Below are 13,475 nucleotides of genomic sequence, written 5' to 3' on the forward strand. Positions count from 1 at the left end.
GTAAAATGACAAATCAGTTTTAAGATTGCTGACATATAAAATGAATTGGGTCCATAGTAAAGTTGCTCATATTTATCTTTCAGATGGTGAGAAGACTGATAGGAATTGAATCTCTGAAAATTGTATTCTGTTAATTCATATCTCGCATTCAAGATAAATCACTTGGTTAGTTCACAAATGGTTTTATCTACTTTTGCTCCGGCTTTTGAAAAGCAGGAGAATGCATGCAGCAGACATGTAAAATCACAGTCCACAATCTGAATAACAAGGATTGGCATTGTTATGCTCGATGTTTCATTTACGCACAGGACAGCAAATAGAGCTATCAAGGTCATAAAAACACAATGCGTGGAATCTTGCTGAGGCATCAGGAGTCTTGCCTGCCAGTTGAAAAGCCAACAAGAGACCTGTGCTGCCTCTTTTTGTAAAGGTCTGCCGAACCATGCACTAATCACACAGTAGTGAAGCCAGCGATGATCCTTCCTTGGAATCAAGACCCCGTGTGGAAGTCCCACCTACTGACAGCTGTCGACAAGAACCCTGGTGGCTGCTGCCAGGCCTCCGGTAAGTAATGTTGTGGGCAGGAGGAGAGGGGAGAAGTATTTTGCAGGGTGGGTGTTGCAAGGAGAGGAGAATAGAAATAATGGCAGCTAGAACAATGGAGAGGGGGGTGCCTGCAACGGGGCTGATGTCAACTCTCTCGATCGAGGCATGTTCCCCAAAGTGGCGATGCACACTTTTACCTTTCAAACACTCCAAATGGCAACAGATTCTTCTGGAGCTGGGTTAATGTCAGCAGGTTTAGCTCATATGGCTAAATGGCTGGTTCCTGATGCAGAGTGACACCAACAGTGCGGGTTCAATTCCTGTACCAGGTGAGGTTACTCACGAATGTCAGCCTTCTTGATCTTGCCTGCTCTTCACCTGAGGTGTGGTGATTCTCAGGTTAAGTCACCACCATTCAGCCTATGGTCATCTGGGACTGTGGCTAAAAAGAAATTTCAGCAGCAGTGGGATGAGGCACTTAAATTTTCATTAATTGATCATTACTTCTCTGCAATGTTCATGGGGTTAGACAGGTTTTTAAAGAGTTGTCGTTCACGGCCCTTTAGAGGAATCAAGAACCCTAGTGTGCATGATGAGAAGGTTTAAAAGGAAGTTCAAAAGATCCTCTTCATGGCATTTGACTCCCTTGGGCCCTTTAGGCCTCAAATGCCAGGTTCTGCCCTTCCACCCACCCCCTCAGGCCCTTATGCCAAGCTTCCCCCCCCCCCCCCCCCACCAGTTAACCCACACTGAGCAGCCAATTGTTTGTAAACTTTGTGTTGCTTCAGGGCACATCAGTATGTCTTAATTTGCTCCTGGGATGACACAGGAAAGGCTGTATATATTGTCTATTCTGGGTTTCACAGAGAAAACGTTGATGGATATTCACGAGCTGCTTAAACCTTGCGATGATGATGATCCCACATTGGTGTTAGGGCGGAATTCCAGGATTTAGTGTGGCAACAAAAAAGCATCAGGTGTACAACCATTGAGCATACATATGGCAAACAGTTGTAGAGAGGGCTCCAAGGTCCACCTATCGGAATATAAGAATTTCGCAAATTTTATGTTTTAAATGTTTAGTTTTCCTTCTGGAGTTGCTGACTTCTCAATGAAATCAGGAATTTGTCACGAAGCAGCTTATCTGCATATGTCTTTCAAAGCAGATATAAGAAAATATCACAGGCTCATACAGAGTACACCTGTCCTGAAATAATCTGGCCCACCTCCTGTGTGATAAATACGGATGGGTCCTTAGCACTGGTACAGATGGGGTTGGGAACCTTCACTGCCACAGGCACAGATCTTCCATTAACACAAGCAGCGGCGAGAGAAATATCTCACACTGCTTCAAATAGATGAAAGAAGACTGAAATCTCAGCCAAGGTGTTTTAATACACAACTTGGTTGGAATTAATATCTTAATTTCTATGTATGAAACTGCAATATAAATAAATGTTTAAATCCATTTCTATGTCAATTTTTCACAATGTGATGTATTTCAATGGTTATGTTTTCTAACACTTGTTAAAAAAAGATAATGCTGCGACCTCCCGTAATTCAAAGCTTATTCCCTCAATACCTCAAGCATCAAGGACTGCCTTTGCTGCCTAGAATCACCCAGTTTGCACACAAACAAAATCCATCTGGAGCTTTCTAAAGCGCTTTCTTAACTTAGCTAGGCTGCAGGCATCAAATATAATGGGGAGAAAAGCCAATAGAGCAAATGTGAGACGCCTAGCCTATTTTCATTTTCTTCTTGCTAAAAGGGCTGGATATATTCTGTTTTCTCAATGGACATCATATAGATCTCAGTAAATTGAAAGAGACATGGAACATAATGCACCAACTAGATCTTGGACAGGAAGCAGTAAATGGATCAAGAATCCAAACCCCCTAGCTAAAACTGTCAAAACTAAGACTTGCACCAAAGACGAATGTTTTCATTCATTTTCCTTCCAGCAATAAGTAAAACTGCACAGGGGAAATATCTGCCTTCTATGTCTGCCCACCCTATCGTGAAAGTCAGCCAGCTGTGATAAAAAACGTTTGCTTTTAAATGAATCATGGCAACACAATAACCAGGCGACACATGGATTAAGTTCAAATCAATGACACGACCATGGCATGCATCAATATGTTCCAAAGTGCAAAAATTGCTCACAGTCAAGGAAGATTCATTCAATAATGTGCGATGTGAGGTGACTACCGGGCATCATGCTGCCTCATGTGATGGACCCTGTTCAGCCATCATTCTTGCTACTTGAGTAGACTTCAGAATTTAGCAATGCTGTCAACATTCATCACACTCTCAAAGTTAAAGTGTAACTGTAATGTTTGTTAAAGGCTGCAGAATGCTTTTGGTTAACTTTCGTCCGTCCAATCTTAAAACTATCAAAGTCATATGTCCACCAGATTCAACTCAAAATTCTGAAACCAGTAGCTTCACAGACTTTGAAAACAATGACAGTTTTCACATATGGATCTGTACAGAGTTCACATACACACATATCTATGCGTGAGAACACTTTGAAATATAGTCCAAGATGCTATGTGATTTACATTAATGACACAAATAATCATAAAATATTGCAAAACATCTGTGTTATAAATATATTTAGGTTAAAGGTTCAAAATAATGCTTAACAATTAAAATACCGACTCAATCTACTCTATCCAGTTTGTGGATGCTGTTGATTCTCAATGTTCGTTGTAGAATGGTTGTGGAACCAAATAAGCTTGCCATATTAATGTCCAAATTGTTAAAATGTCAAAAACCAGCATTTATGTGCTCTATAGAAATTGGTTTAGCATAGGAATTGTGAAGAATTATGCTCGTAAAACTCGCAGCAATATTTGACAAATCATCTTCATAGAACCAATGGAATTGAACGTTTAAAAAAATCCATGAAAATCCTGCTAACAAAAATATGGTAAGATGATTTTATACATTAAAATAATGTCATGTAGTGTCTCAGATGATCACTGCCTGACAGGATGTGTTTTTAAACTTTTGGGGATTTCATTAATCTTTATAATCCGATGGAATGTTCTAGAAGTATTTAATAGTTCATGGTATTTGACGCTAACTGACTGAATACTCTATGTTTATCCATGAGCCAAGACAGTCAGGTTGATTAAAATGCCCTTGTGAGATGTGTTAACAGGTGACAGGTGTCAGCTAATCTGACTCTTTAGCTTCGCAGTAATAGAAAGATCTCCGCTAATGGTTCACTCTAAGGCAGTGATTTTTGAGATTTTCAAAAAAAAGAGAAAATAAGTTAGCGGTTCAAGAAATAGCTCTAATTGTGATCAACTAGGCATGATCGACTCAGAACTCTATCTGTATTGTAAAAGGGAACAGGAGACAATGCATTGGCCAAAAGATACGTTTCTTTCTTTTCAATTCTATAGTTGTCACTCCCACAGTTGCTTAGACAAGAAAATTAACTACACTGTCTGCACTGTCTGCAAAGTGCCTTGCAGCATCATAAAGTTGTGAAAGACACTATATAAATGCAAAACATTTATTTAATTATACCATCAATTATACACTACATCAATAATCAGAGTATTTGCCAGAAAATACTGTAGCACAAGTGGCTAGCACTGTGGCTTCACAGTGTCAGAGTCCCAGGTACGATTCCCCGCTGGGTCACTGTCTGTGCAGAGTGTGCACATTCTCCCCATGTCTGCGTGGGTTTCCTTTGGGTGCTCCGGTTTCCTCCCATAGTCCAAAGATGTGCAGGTTAGGTGGATTGGCCATGCTAAATTGCTCTTAGTGTCCAAAAAGGTTAGGAGGGGTTGTTGGGTTACAGGGATAGGGTGGACGTGAGGGCTTAAGTGGGTCGATGCAGACTCGATGGGCCGAATGGCCTCCTTCTGCACTGTATGTTCTATGTACTCGGTGACATGCAGTTTCGATGTGATGTAGCAACTCAAAAGGTTGTTTTCAAACGGAATTGTGGCCACCTTTGTAGCCATCCCACTGCTGTCACAAGGCATACACGCTCATGAAAGATTAACAGATCATCTACGTTCAATGACTACTTCAAGTAAAACTATCTCGATGTTCAATCTTGTACACTTCTTCTGTAATAAGCAAAATATACATTGGATAAGCAATTATACTCTGCTGTGGACTTGCAATATTTTTATGTCGACGTACACTGAAGTACTGTGCTTACAAATGCTTTACAGCTGATTTTTTTATTTTTTTATTTTTTTTAAATTTTAGAGTACCCAATTAATTTTTTCCAATTAAGGGGCAATTTAGTGTGTTCAATCCACCTACCTTCCACATTTTTGGGTTGTGGGGGCGAAACCCACGCAAACACGGGGAGAATGTGCAAACTCCACACGGACAGTGACCCAGAGCCGGGATCGAACCTGGGACCTCAGCGCCGTGAGACCGCAGTGCTAACCCATGTTTTACAGCTGATTGAGCGCACTATAATTGTTAGTTCTATGTGGAAAACAATAGTTGGTCTTCAGTTATTCCCATCTGGTTCTTCAAGTTATTTTTCTTCGTCTGATGTACAATATCTTGAGTGTTTTTTGTGCTTGACACAAGCATTGTATGGGAATTTCATCAGAGCTTTTATAAACCGACTACATATACCAAATTATTATGTTTTTTGAAGGAAGAAAAGGAGGAACAATAATAGCATAGATATATTATGCTATTCAGTGCACACTCAATCAACTAGTAGAGCAATGAGCAGTTGATAAGACAAAGGGTTGGATTTTCATGGAGTCCGGCTAACTCCAGAGACCTTTGAATCTTTATTTAAAAATTTTATTAGCGTTATAAGTAGGCTTACATTAACACTGCAATGAAGTTACTGTGAAAAGCCCCTAGTCACCACATTCCAGCGCCTGCTCGGGTACACTGAGGGAGAATTCAGAATGTCCAAATTACCGAACAAGCACGTCTTTTGGGAACTTTGGGAGGAAACTGGAGCACCCGGAGGAAACCCACGCAGATATGACGAGAACGTGCAGACTCCACACAGACCGTGACCTAAGCCGGGGACCATGGTGCTGTGAAGCAACACTGATAACCACTGTGCTATCGTGCCGCACTGGTGGGTAGAATCCGGATGTGGAAGACCCACTGCCATTTCATGCCAATACAATTTTCATTGGTGGGGGAACGGGAGCAATCTGATTGGCCAACAGCTCTCCAGTTCCTGCAGTGACAGCGCTGAAGTGGATAGTAGAAGACATGCGGGAGGATTGTTGAGACTGTGGCCGGGATTCGCCGTTCACCGCCACGGCGATCAGGAATGACGATCGGCCGGAGAATGGAGCATCCCCTGAAAAACGGGCTTGGCGCCAGGCACCAAACCAATTTAGACATTCTGAATTCTCCCTCTGTGTACCCGAACAGGTGTAGAAATGTGGCAACTCGGGACTTTTCACAGTAACTTCATGTCAGCCTACTTGTGACAATAAAGATTATTATTATTATTCTCTGCAGCCCTGCCGCTGGTTGTAGCCGCTACCCGCTGGATGCCTGATTATCCACCCTCTCGGTATGCTCCACTCCTCACAGACATCAGATCAGTCATGTGCGCATGATTTGATGCGAGTCTTTAAATGGCCTTTGATGGGGAGCAAGGGGGTAAGAAAACTTTTCTCTTTATTCTGGCTTATCATAGAGGTCATTGTAGAATGTACAGTGCAGAAGGAGGCCATTTGGCCCATCGGGATTGCACCAACCCTTGGGAAGAACACCCTACTGCACGGGTATCAAGCGCAGGCGTGCATGATATGCATCTCGTGGTCACACGCCAGCTGCACATTCATCGAGTGTAACCCCTTTTGGTTTGTGAAGACCAGCCCATCATGGGCTAGTGCCGATAGGGGGACATTCATCCAGACAATGACCCATTGGACCTGGGGCATCCCAGCAATGCCAGTGAAGCCTGTAGGGTCCTGCCCGAGCAGTTCCTGCTCATATAGCCTCAGGTGTATCCCCCAGGACTGCGGCGACTGGGATGAAGGCCACCATTCCTAGCTGGATTCAGAAGTCCATTATCTGCAGGGCGTGACAGGCAGACATGTTAGCATGGTGCATACCCCCATGCCCAACCAGGTCCAATGGGCTACACGGTGGCCCTGGCCTGCACTGCAGCTCACTACCCCTCCATGTCCTCCTCACCCATCCCCGGAACCATCTCCAACTGTTCCCCCTGGCACTCTGCGCACCCACCACACCCCTGACCCAATCAGTGCCCAGCACTGCGGGGGTCTCTGGTCCCCCAGCACCTGTCCCTGCTGGCAGGGGTACCAGTGACTGGCACTACCCATACCAGTGAAACGTTCTGCGGCCCTATCCAGTTCCCTCCTATAAGGGCTACTGTGGACCCTCCCTTGGGTGGAGCTCAATTGTGGGAAAGGGGGGCCATGCCAGCAGCAGAACTGGCAGCCCACGGTGGCACCTCTGGGGACCTGACCTAATTCCTCTCTCCCACGGCACTTTTCCCGATTTTTAAAACCACAAGTGAACTTCAACATTGGTAATTACCCCCGGTAGAGGCGGAGCACCGCAGGAGCCCAGAGGAATACCGGTTGGACCCATTAATGATATGTCAATGGCATTTACTGTACATGCAGAATTGAATGCTTTCTTGTCACTGTCAAGGCACAGGAGCATGGCATTCTGTTGGACGTCCGCTGCCGGACACAATTTCCGGCCCATGTCATTTTCCATTCAATCGCGTTTCCCAATTCCAGAGTCGCTGGACCAAAATCCCGCCTCACATCTTCGATGAGGGTTTTGGTCACCCCTCCTAATACCTCCTTCTTTGGCTCGAGGTCTATATTCATCTGATTGACCTTTTGTGAAGTGTCTTGGAACAGTTTTCTATTTTAATGGTCATATATGAATGCAAATTGGTACATACGAACTTCGTATTTATTGAAAGTAGTGAGTATTTTTTAACGTCAATACACATACTGCAATTGAAATGTGAAACTTGTTAATGGTTTAGCCTGTGAAAACGCCCAGTGTCAGAGATGTGATAATTCTAAACTTAAAGGCAGCATAATATCATTTCAGCAAAATGGCCCACGTTTTCATAAATCTGTACCTGAAGGACCAGTAAAACAAAGAACACACACCATTACATTTCACATTTCAGTTCCACTATTCATTTCCTATATTTAAACATTTATCTATGCATCCGTCCACTTATAATTATATCATCAGAATTGAGACCAGTAATTAAGATTTATTTTCTTTCAGCTATAATTGTTGGAAATTACACAAAATGCAATCAAACCATCAATTCATACCAAAACCACATAGAGTTGCACAAAACCTGATATATAAGCTGATGGATTACCTGTTGTGAATAGAGTGTTTCTCACATATGATGGGCAAGCAAATCTATCACAAGTTGTTGAAAGTACTGTGGTATATCTTTTGTCGCTCCATTTCAATGGCAATCAATTGATTTTTGCCAGCTTTTCGTGGTGCTATTTGATCTCCATGCTAGGTATTGCCTTCTATGCAGTTCAATGCTCTACATTTTTCTCTCAAGTGTCTCAGAAAGCTCAAAGAGAGTCAAGTCTCTGGAGCCGATCTTAAAGGACAGCAGTAATTGCCTAAAAAATATATTAATCGATTATCCCAGGTATAAAGGTTTCCCACATGGCTGCTTCATTGTTACACTGATCAAAACTTACCAGATCAGTCGTTTAACAAAATGAAACCAATCAAGTAACTCAAAAGGAAGTTCCTGAATCAATTTTCTTCCAAAAGAAAACTGATCGGAGCTTAATCATTTTAAAAGTTTGAAAGATTTATTTTGTAAGGTCTTTGCTCTGCTATTTTTCTTTTCAAAAAACGTTAATATCCATTTTTCAAAATGTGGATTGTAACATGTAAAAATAATGAAAGTGACAATAATATGCTGAAAATGCACCAGAATCTTTTCACGTATTCAAATACTTTGATTTGCAGATTAATCTCTCTAAATGTCGTAAAGACCAAGCAACTAACCATCGACTTCAGGAAGCGTAGCATGACACACACTCCCCCTTCCCCCCGACTCTTACAAACTTCGACATAAGTGCCATAGAGAACATCCTATCCAACTGCATCACAGCCTGGTATGGCAACTGCTCGACCCAAGATCGCAAGAAACTGCAGAGTGTGGTGAACTCAGCCCAACACATGACACAAGCTTGCCATCCTCCCATTGATTCTGTATCCACCTCCCGTTGCCTCAGGAAGGCAGACAGCATTATCAGAGACCCCTCCCATCCAGGCTTTGCCTTCTTCCAGACCCTTCCATCAGGCAGAAGGTACAGAAGTCTGAAGACCCGCACATCCAGACATAGGAACAGCTTCTTCCCCACAGCTACAAGACTCCTCAACGACTCTCCCTGGACTGATCTGTTCCCTGTAAGAACACTATTCATGATGCCCTATGCTGCTCTTGCTCATGTATTTGCTTTGTTTGGCATCTTGATCCGAACTGTAACCAATCACTGTTTGTCAATGTACCATTTGTCAATGTACTCTGATCGATGATTCTTTTTTTGTCTACTATGTACGTACTATGTACGCTCCCTTGGCCACAGAAAAATACTTTTCACTGTACTTCGGTACATGTGGAAATAAATCAAATCAAATCAAAATCAAATCAAATAATTTTAAAATGAATAACAATGGAGGAATCTTTTTTTTTCTTTTTTTAAAAAAATTTAGAGTAGCCAATTATTTTTTTCCAATTAAGTGGCAATTTAGCGTGGCCAATCCACCTAACCTGCACATCTTTGGGTTGTGGGGGTGAAACCCACGCAGACATGGGGAGAATGTGCAAACTCCACACGGACAGTGACCCAGGGCCGGGATTCGAACCCGGGTCCTCAGCGCCGCAGTCCCAGTGCTAACCACTGCGCCACATGCTGCCCTACAATGGAGGAATCTTAACCTGCGGAAAGAGTTGAATTTGGTTGAGGGAGGTTTAAATGCTCGACATCTGAAACCGTAGCCGAACCCATCTTGAAGCCATTCACTTCTAGTTTTAATGGAAACAGAATAAGGAGCAGATGAGCAATCTGTTTTCAGGAGAAAGATTGGCCATGTAAATATCCCAAGCATTGGCATGTTCTCAACTGATATGTACATACATGTACCCACTATTGCGTAAATGTACACATTAAAACTATCAGTAATGGCTAGAATTTCCCAAGCCACTTACCGTCACGGGACTGCATATTCTTGCCTAAGTCAATGGGTTTTTGGCTGTTCTGTCAAACTTTCTGTATGCCAGCCAATGTTACTCGTTGATGCTTATTTTCTTATTATGTTCCAGCTCTTGCACACAATTCACTTGAAGTTAGCTTTCTTGATTATTAGCTGATGAACGTGCTATTGTTCTTGTCCTGCTAACAGAGGCATTTGTCTGTTTAATTTAATACACTAAATCAGTAACTGGTAAATAAATTTGGGGGGTGCAAAATAAAACACGTGTGGCACAAACTAGTTGCACCCCCTAATAAGCCTAATTTCAAGACAATTATTCCTGGGCCAACAGAGATGTGAGCATTCCATTTCTTGTATTCCTTGACTGATGACTTATGGTAAATCATAGATACCTACTTTTATTTTTCCTCTGATCTCCCTTCCGATAGAGAGATGCTAACGTTCCATTCCATGTGCCCCACTGATTGGATCCCCATCTAAGATTGGATCCTGAAATACATCCGGCCTGCAGATTTGGATTTAAAAATTGTACCTGGCTTGTGGCACAAGAATGGTCTGCTAGTCTAACCACTTTATAAACATATCATACATTGCAAAATCATTTCCATAAATGTGAATAATGTTCTTGGACTGTTCAATAAATAATACATTTTCTATTACCAGAAGCAAGGATTTTTGAGTTCTGGGCATGGGTTTTCAAACTGTGCTTTGTTCATGCATAGCAGGTAAAATTATTCTGCAGTGAATTTCATGTAATCAAATATAATGCTATAACTGGATGATTTCTGTCGCAAAAATTGACCAACAGTGCAGTGTAGCACTGCCATCTGGTGATACAAAGCTATAGTGCCACCACATCACATCAAAGCAACAAAGATTTTGTGAAAGCCCTCGGTGGTTGAAGAGCAATAGAACATTTGTCATTAGTTAGATGTTCTGTCAGAAAGTGCACAAAAGAAATCAAGCATTCTGCTACTATCAGCTTCAGAACAGAACAACTTGGCAGCAAGGAATTACCTTGGCAAACAAACTAACATTTTATGTCATGTCAATGAAACAAAAAAGGGAGGATTTGTTAGGAATTAGTACTTTTTTGACGGTAACATACCTTCATAATGCTTTGTGCACGCGGGTCTCTCTCTTTCTGGTTGAACAACGTGCTACTTAATCTCCTAACAAGATGATCCCCAAGGAAAAGTTTGTGGAAGACATCGTAGTTCTGCACATCACCACAATTAGAAAGAGAGAAACTGACATGAATGTTAACATTTTCACAGTCCCATTCATGCCACAGAAGGAACAGTCCATACCAAAGATTACGAGAATCAGACAGATCTCATGTACAAAATCTGCCCTTAACCAATAAGAGCAGGCATTAATATAGCACCATTCATCATCTCAGGATATTCCAAAGCCATTTACTTTTTAAGAGTGGTGATAGCAATACGATATGAAACCACAGCAGCCAATTTGCACTTGATTGTTGAAAGACAGAATATTTGTTCAGGTATGAATGTCAGTCAGGACACAGGAGAACCCCTCTGCCTGCCCTGCCATCGCTGCCCCCCACCCCACCGCTCTTCTTCAAATGCTACTTTGAAATTTGTGATATCCACCTGTAAGGGTCAAGAGGACCTCGGTTTAGCATTGCATCTGAAAAACAACTGATACAAAATTGAAACAATCCCTTAGAGCTGCATGAGGTTGTCCACTGAGATTATGTATTCGAGTTGCAGAAATGGGGCTTGAAAGTGCGAGGAGGGAATTTACTGATCAGGGGAAAAGGCCACAATAATCTCCTGAGCACGAAGAAGAAGATCGTCCTCTGCAGCATCAGGTCGGCTGCGACAGTGCCTGTGCCCCGATTAGCCAGAGATACTGCATTAACCAAATTACCCCAAAGTACAAACTATCAACAAGATTTCACTGTTTGCAACTTTTACTTGAAGACAAATTTGAATAAATGTAAATTAAACAGGAATAAACAGGCAAACGATGCTTCAAATAGTAAGGTAAATTTCATTTTAAATAGTAGCTTGCTACCTCAAGAATTTACTTCATCCTCCACACAAATGTGGCACTCTGTACCAGCACAGTTTCACAATTTTCTAAAATGTATCATTTCATGGGATGTGGGCATTGCTGGCTAAGCCAACATTTGTTGTCAATCCCAAATTGCCCTTGAGCTGAGTGATTTACACGGTCATTTCCGAGGGCGTTTAAGGGTCATCCACATTGCTGTGGGTCTGGAGTCACATACAAGCCAGACCAGGCAAGGACGAAAGATTTGTCTCCCTAAAGCACTACATCATTGATAGAATCAACTATTTCCTGATAGGTCTGATAGATAAAAAGGCTATTTTAATGTAAATATTAAGACCCAGTTTTAATACCCATTTTAAAATGAGGATTTCAGCACTCATAACCTCTGGTCATGACAAAACACATCGCTTCAACAGAGACACAAAAAGCCTGACACATGCAAAAACTAATTGGAGATAAAAACACCATTTTCACTAAGCAAGATGAAAAAGCTATTATTCTGATGAACATATTTTCAAAATCAGTTTCACATTAAGAAATGAGTCGTACCAGTAATCTAGATCAAGGTCGAAGTAAGCACCAGAGCAACATGAAGGCACCATTGTTCATAATGTGGATAAAGCAAAGTCAGCAGAAAACCAGTAGAAACCAGTCTTGATAAAAGCACAGAATCGCATTCCATAACATACACAAATATTCAAACATGAAACATTCAGAACTTATGTTGCACATTAAGGATTGAAAGTTAACCATCGAATCAAGTGTATTTGATTCTAACACAAACCAATTAGGATGACATAGAGGTGTAGAAAGATGAACAAAGACTGATAAGATTCTCCTTAAACAGAACTCCACACCCCCTCCCCCCACCATAATATGCTGTTATTTCTTCACACATCCACAATAGCTTTCACCACTGAGTTTCACAGGTTTGAATATCATCAGCAAGCCGCAATTCAATTCAGGTCATGACAGTCCTGGTGGTGTATGTTTTCAGAGTTCCTTTTCAACTGAGCAACCAATAATATTCCTATTTGCGGTTTAGTCATCTCTGAGAAAACACCCAGCTCTTTAGCATCTCCAAGATAGTCATATAGCTTTTAGACTTTTTTAGTCAGCTTGCAAAGCACCTACTGGAGCTCCTGTTTCCTTTCCTGCCAAACACAAAGATCAACCTTTTCCTGGGAGTTTTTTGCTCCACCTCACAAGAATTCCCAGTATTCCCCATCTGTGTTTGCTTTCTCCATATGTCTGCATCAGTGTGCTGTTCACCTGTGCCCTCCTCTGCTCAGAGTTCTCTTTTGTGTCTGCCGCTCTCCTTTCTATCTCATCATCCATATGGATATCTTCTTAACTTCCTCTCTTTTGGCACTGCTTCCAGGTCAAGGGTAACCAGGTCACATGGATCAGTATTTCTTATTATCCAAGAAAATTAAATTCAAACCTTTACAATTGATGTAAACTCTTGGAAGTCCATTTCAAACATTCTTTAAAATAAATTACAGATTCCACAATCTTTTTAAAGAAATTACAAATGTTCCTTCATGTACTGCTTTCAGGTCATCACAAATAACAAATGTCTTGCCCTGGGTTTGTGATTATACACTCTTAACTGCCCTGTGTATTCACCATGTGTGCTCACTTTATTCTGCACAAACAGCTC

General features: G+C 41.7%; 1 long non-coding RNA gene across 1 annotated transcript; it reads left to right on the forward strand.

The window, feature by feature from the left end:
• Nucleotides 1–261: 261 nt before the first annotated feature.
• LOC119963714 lies at nt 262–8,754 on the forward strand. Its single transcript, XR_005460136.1, has 3 exons — nt 262–564; nt 6,029–6,172; nt 8,519–8,754. It is a non-coding gene; the product is annotated as an uncharacterized LOC119963714 (long non-coding RNA).
• Nucleotides 8,755–13,475: the final 4,721 nt, after the last annotated feature.

This window comes from Scyliorhinus canicula, chromosome 3 (assembly GCF_902713615.1).
Source record: "Scyliorhinus canicula chromosome 3, sScyCan1.1, whole genome shotgun sequence".
Lineage (NCBI taxonomy): Eukaryota > Metazoa > Chordata > Chondrichthyes > Carcharhiniformes > Scyliorhinidae > Scyliorhinus > Scyliorhinus canicula.